The sequence below is a fragment of the Myxocyprinus asiaticus genome, chromosome 14, assembly GCF_019703515.2.
Source record: "Myxocyprinus asiaticus isolate MX2 ecotype Aquarium Trade chromosome 14, UBuf_Myxa_2, whole genome shotgun sequence".
In the NCBI taxonomy this organism is placed as follows: domain Eukaryota; kingdom Metazoa; phylum Chordata; class Actinopteri; order Cypriniformes; family Catostomidae; genus Myxocyprinus; species Myxocyprinus asiaticus.
The window spans coordinates 48,341,698-48,349,017 of record NC_059357.1 but is presented as its reverse complement, the minus strand read 5'-3'; positions in this window follow the sequence as shown (position 1 = coordinate 48,349,017).

Below are 7,320 nucleotides of genomic sequence, written 5' to 3'. Positions count from 1 at the left end.
TGTCCAAGCCCCCTGAATGTGCAGTTGAACAGGGGGTTTGATGAAAAAATGCAGTCGAGAGGAGTGGTTCCTCCAGGCCCTCGGTGATAGTGACTGAAGCCGAGGAGGGTGGCGCCTCTTGGCTTGAGGCAGAGGCTAAAGGCCCTGGGTGAATGGCAAAGAAAAATCAGTGGAAAAAATGACTAAGTCAATGCATTGGGAGCACATGTGCTCCAGGGTCTAACTCACGGTGAGCGAAGCCAGGGAGGGTGGCTCATCTCGGCTTTAATGACATGTCCGAGCCCCCTGGATGTGCAGTTGAACAGGGGGTTTGAGTGAAAAAATGCAGTCGGGAGCGTGTGTTCTACATACCCTCAGTGATGGTGACTGAAGCCGAGGAGGGTGGATCAGATCGCGGGTCCAAAAGCTGAGTTCTTTGTCGACAGTACGGCAGTAACACGCTATAACTGCACACTGTGAGTAAAAGCGCAAACACAAACAAACACAGTCCACGGTTTTCCATTCCGAACCTTTGCAAATCAGCATCAGGCATACAACCCTTATATCATTGTTTTCATCTTTATCATTGGCTACACGACCCATCAGTCAAAAATGATCTAGCTTTTAATCGGCCGACAAACATGGATGACGCAAATCTTTACATCACTCGTGTCGACTGTCCTGTTTGGCTATTTTGAGTGACTATCCAATCACCACTGCACAGAAAATTTTGAGGAAGGGCTCATTTTGTTCGTAAGACCCTCCCAAATATCATGTTTGGGTGTTTTACTACTGAAACATTACACGGAGTGCAAGATTTCCCAGAGAATGCACATGAATGATATCATGTGTTGAATATGTAAAACATGAACAAAGACAAATTGATCAATATTTCTTCACATTTGTACATTTTTGGACTAAAATCTGTAATGGATTTTATTTATTGGACTCTTGCAATGAAAAGCATACTGACGTTTGGAGGACTGTGCTCATCAGAGTTTGGCTGGAAGACAATAAAGGTCAGAACGTCCGGTTTCATTTTCAGTGTTTTGATTTTCACTCTTGACACGTTTAATAAAATCTTATTGTTGTAACTTTGCGATTGTCAAAATCACTTTAAAATATCAAATCTTGAGACCCAGATCTTTCAAATGATATATTGGATGTCAATATTAGTTTACAACTTCACAGTATAAAACATGTATTAAACATAAATTTAATAAAACATAAACAGCATCAGGACCCGCACCAGCCGACTCCATGATAGCTTCTTCCCCAAGCAATCAGACTTTTGAACTCTTGATCTCCCACGATCAAAATACATCAGCACTGCACTTTATTACCCTTACTCTTATATCTCACACCGGACTGTCATAAATTATATTATTATTATATTATATTCTCTCTTAACAACTGACTATCAACCGACAGCCTGAATGTCAATACAGTACAATACTGTACATTCTATATATACTATATATACTTTTTTATATATTTTTATTTTTTATTTTTATTGAATAATGTGTATCTATATAGTGCGTACTGTATACTGTACAGTGTATGTTATTATTTGTATATTGTTGAGTGTAATTATGTGTATAACAGATGTTTAAATTCTGCTGTGTTAATTTGATGTTTATTGTAAATTGGTATATGTCTCATCACTGTCACGACTGCTATGTTGATCGGAACTGCACCCAAGAATTTCACACACCATTGCACTTGTGTATATGGCTGTGTGACAAAGTGATTTGATTTGATTTGATTTGAAATTAAATGTAAATAAATACGCTAGTGGGTCATTTTTTAACCACCCGTCATTAAGAGGTTAAATCAATGTCTTCTAAAGCGACACAATTGCTTTGGGTGAGAAATATATCAATATTTAAGTCCTTTTCACTATAATTGTTTACTTCCGGTCACTCTCCGATGTGCGTACACAACGGGACTCGGTTCTCTCCGCCTCTCATGTGACGTACGTGCTGGCATGTTTAAATGAAAAAACAATGAAGCTTGTGAACAGCGTTCTCTTGTAAACAAATCGAGCTGCATTTCCGGTTGTATCATGTCAGTTCTTGCATGAACACACCAGCGCGCTTACGTCATGCAAGAGGTGGAGGGAACCAAGTTATTTGTCCTACAAAATTCTTAGTGGCCTACTCTACTTGATGGATGGATTAAAATGTATCTTTTGCTTATTTTCCATACCTTCTTTTCCATGTGTACTTTTTGTTGTCCCTTGCTGCCTGCAGAAGGTCCCTCAACAAATGTCTTGAATTCTACACAAGGCATTGTGAAGTTAAAGCTTATCTTAACCCTCACAAAAAATCTAAACTAGTTGTAAACTTGCCGCAAATTTGCAGCAAATTTGCTGCTCGTTATTTTCACATGCAAATGAACATTTGATTCGCTGCAAATGTTTGCCAGAAGTTTGCTGCTTTTCTCTGGCAGCGGTGAACCTCCGGCAAACCTTTGGCAACAATGGACAATTTGCCACAAGTTTGCCGGCAAATTTGCTATGAACTTTCGATTTTCGTAAGGGAAGGGAAGTTCTGACTTCACCATTGACACTGACAACCTATTTCTTTGGTCAGACAAGAGATGCTCCATATGAATAAATGCACATTCGCAGGAATTGCAAAGATGTATGAGACAATCTTGAATAATTCTGTTGCTTGTTTCTCTTTACAGAAGAAAAATGCCAATTTCTTCTCTTGGCTTGCATCTTTTAAGATTAAGAAAGTGGCCTTATTCAGTACATCAACATCATGGTAAAGTTTGTCCTCTCAAGTTCTGTTGCTAGTAGGGATGCACCGATACCACTTTTTCTCTTCCGATTCCAATATCGGAAATCTCAGTATCGGCCGATACCGATCCCAAGGCGATACCGGTGTTGTTGTTTTTGCATAATCAGTTTAGAATATCTTTACATTATTGTGTAGGGCTTTACTAGTTGTTTAGATCAGTGTTACTATCAGAAATAATTAATAATTATTTATTTAGTTATTAATTAATATTTAAATTAAATAATAGAATCTAACTCATTAAAACCTCATACGGGGCTCCAGTAAATGTGTGCGCTACGCTCAGGAGTGGGTTTGGTTATAAGCAATAATTAATAATTATCAAAGATAATTATTAATTATTAAAATCAATAGAACATTGGTTAGAATCAGTGTTAGCTTTTTTAATCCTTTAAATCAACAATTATCAAAGATAATCATTAATTATTTACATTGATGAAACATTGATTAAAATTAACACTAGCTTATTGATCCTTCAAATTCAACAATCATCAAAGATAATTATCAATTATCAATAATATCAAAAATCAATAGAATATTAATAAGAATTAATATCACTGGGGCACCACCCTGGAATCAGGGACTAATAACCAGATAGTATAACAGTCTCAATATTAGATTGTTCTCTTAGGAGAATCGAAATCCAAAGAATATCGATTTTCAAAAAAACAACGAAGGCTTTAATCCGAGCACTGACATCCCGTCAGCATTTGACACAGGTGTATGCAAAACAAACCAAAACACTTCTCTTTGAAATATAACAAAGTTTATTTATGCAGTAATATCAATTAATAATCAATACAATGCAGTCAATAAACTTCCGACTTACAACTACAAACTAAACAGTGATATGATTAGATATGGTAACCAAAATAATCCTATAACACATGAGAGGAAGGTGTGTGTGTGTGTGTGTGTGTGTGGGAGAGAGAATGTGTGTGTGTGTGTGTGTGTGTGTGTGTGTGTGTAAGGAGGGACGCACACAAAATGGTGGACGTGACTCTCGTGGAGAGTATGTCACGCGAGATTTCTGGCCAGAGAATATGGCCGCGAATGTGGGTGGAGAGAAACCAGTCAACGGCGTCTGCCTGTTTACCACGTGTCTCCGCTTGTATGATAACTTGGGGACAAAGCTGAGCTTTATCACAAGTTATCTACTAACCAAAAGTGTGTGCGAGAATGTTTGTAAGGGGTCGTGTGTGTGTCTGTGTGTGTGTGTGTGTGTGTGTGTGTGGTTAGTACGAGAGAGTGAGAGAATAAAGTGACGGCACCAAAGCCGGTTTCGCGATCATGGGAGAGAAAGCAGCTGTTAGTTTATCACTCAGAGACGTGGTGGACGGCTCGTAAACCGTCTCGCGGTCTTTGATTCTTTAATGGATAAACTCAGTGTGCTGGTCTCACACGCGATGGCCGAAATACACAACAGTCCAATGTGGTTGGACTACAACACAGCAGATCTCATTCCTGATAACAGTACATTACAGTAATACCTTGAGTATTATTAGCAGCAATAAGCAGACTCGGCGGTCCGTAAACTGTACAAGCAATAACCTTGATACACAAGAATAACACACTATAATATTCTATCTCTGCCCAGATGTAAACCTCTTACTTGAATCGCATGAGGACGCAGCTAGAATGTGTGTTCATCCGTCCTTTAACTCCGACTCAGTTCCTCGAGGCTCGGGTGATGACGGGAGGCTGTTTCCTCACTCTGTCGGCGGGTGGTACGGCTGCTGATTCTCGACGGGCTGGCGGAGAAATCAGCGACGTCGACTTGATTGAAGATGGAAGAGAAATCTTTTCTCTCTTCACTTCTGCAGGCAAACGGATGAAGATGCGGATTGCTCAGCGGTCTCCTTCGGATCCGTTAGAGTGTTCGGTTGAACACAGAGTAATCTCAACTCGTTTCAAGTCGGACATTACTTCCTTGTGCCACGAGGCTACACCTGAGAGCAGCAATGAGCTGCGTCTACGCACAGCGAGCAAAGTTGCTGGAAGCATCTCAGAGATATTTCTACTCCTGATGACGTCATGGTTGAGGGGTGTTCTGTCGGGTGCCTCATCCAATAGGAGTTGAGAGTTCGATCCTTTAGTGAGCAAGGCTTCATGGGATTTGTAGTCTGTTTTGGACTCCCTTTGTTTGATTTTGGCGTGGTTTTTATCAGTAAGATTTATGATTTTGTATGTGGGCTTCAGTTAGGTTTTACGACTGTGTTAGCCTTTGTCTTCTATGTGAATACATGAGGCCCAACAATTGTGTGGAAATAATTTGCAGTACTCTTTCATTTGTAAAGAAATACAAACCTCTAACTACACATTATTTCAAAATAAATGTATAGCTTAGTAAGAAACACTTTATTATTAACTAGAAAAGAAACCAATGTTTTATTTTTGCCCTTTTTTTTTTTTTTTAAATGGTTCAACTTGCATCTGGACTTTAAAAGATTCAGATCTCTTTTTTGTTCAATTTAGTTGTAAGACATCAGTCCACTTTTCATTCACACAGTTATTTTTTGGAACCCATTCAACTTTTTAAACCCTCACACTTTTATTTTGACATTCTAAACTCTCCAGGAAGTCCTGTATGTGTCTGTTTGTAGGCAGGTTCACAGCAGTTTAATTAGCTTCTTATTCAAATTCTGGTAAAATGCACCTCCGATGCCATTCTAAATACATATTATAAGTGAACTGAAGTATTGAGCATCTACATCTGAGATGCTGTTCTTGAAGGCTAAAAATAACTGCAAGTGCATCACCAGCCTGTGCGTGAGTTTGTGTCAACAGAGCAGCACCATTCACTAACGTGCTGGTGCTGCGCATACTATATATTTACTTATTAAACACAGCCTTTTGTGATTCACAGAGCTATCGCACATCTTCAAATGGCTTTGAATAAAATGCACGAGTCATATGAACTGCTTTAATGGTGTTTTTATGGTTCTTTTATGTCATTTTTGGAGCATGACAGTAACGAACATGACTAACACACAGTATTGGATTTGGATCAGACTCATCGGACCGATACACGATCCGTCTAAAAGCTTCAGTATCAGAGCCGATACTGCTATGATACACCCAGTCCCTGGCTCTCTGACGTCCTTCGTGAACAGGACCTTTCTGCAGCCTTTGACACAGTCAACTATCAGATCTTACTCTTCGCTGGGCATCACAGGAACTGTGCTTGACTGGTTTAATTCCTATCTCTCAGGTAGGTCCTTCAAGGTAGCCTGGAGAGGTGAGGAATCCAAGCCACATCAGCTACTTACTGGGGTACCTCAGGGATCAGTGCTTGGGCCACTTCTCTTCTCTATATACACAACATTACTGGGACCCATCATTCAGGCACACGGTTTCTCTTACCATTGCTACGCTGATGACACACAGCTCTACTTGTCTTTCCAGCCCAATGACACCACAGTGACTGCTCGAATCTCTGCCTGCCTGACATCATCTCGGCCTGGATGAAGGAACACCACCTGCAACTCAACCCAGCCAAGACCGAACTCCTTGTCTTTCCAGCCAACCCTGCCATTGAACACAACATCACCATGCAGCTGGTTTCAACTACAGAAACGCCTTCCAAAACGGTCAGAAATATAGGGGTAACCATCGATAACAAACAAAATTTCACAGACCACATCTCAAAGACCACAATAACATGTAGATTTACACTCTACAATATCAGGAAGATAAGACCTGTCCTTTCTGAACATGCCACACAACTTCTTGTTCAGTCACTTGTCATAACTAGACTGGACTGCTGTAACGCTCTCATTGCAGGCCTCCCTGCATATGCAATTAGACCCCTGCAAATGATCCAGAATGCAGCAGCACGTCTGGTTTTTAATCAACCAAAGAGAGCGCATGTTACACCACTCCTTGTCTCTCTCCACTGGCTGCAGGTTAATGCACATATCAAATTCAAGGCTCTGATGCTGGCATACAGAACAGTCACTGGGTCTGCTCCAGCATACCTAAAATCATTTCTGCAGAGCTGCACACCCACTAGAAGCCTGTGATCGGCTAAGGAACGTTGCCTTGTTATACCAACTCAAAGAGGCACCAGAACACTTTCCCGGACTTTCGGCTTCATCATACCACGTTGGTGGAATTACCTTCCCAACTCCATCCGTGAAGCTGACTCACTTTCTGTTTTCAAAAAATTACTAAAAACACATCTTTTCCATGAGCACTTAACCAGTCACTAATTAAAAAAATAAATAAATAATTTCTTGTTGCACTTTAATGTTTTGAATACTATTCTGATGCTAGTGAAACTTTGTAATATGGCATTTTTTTGTACCACTGTCTCTTTGGATAAAAGCATCTGCCAAATGAATAAATGTAAATGTAAATGTCAACTTGTAAGGCCTAAATATACATCTGGAAAAGTTCTTATTCATTCTTCGTTCAGAGGTAAAAAGAAGTTCTAAACAGCCGAGCAACAGTATACTGTTTGCGAACATTCAGACACCCGCCTCACCGCTGTGGGAGGCATTTAGAGGAGCATTTAAAAATGAGGATGCTACATGTA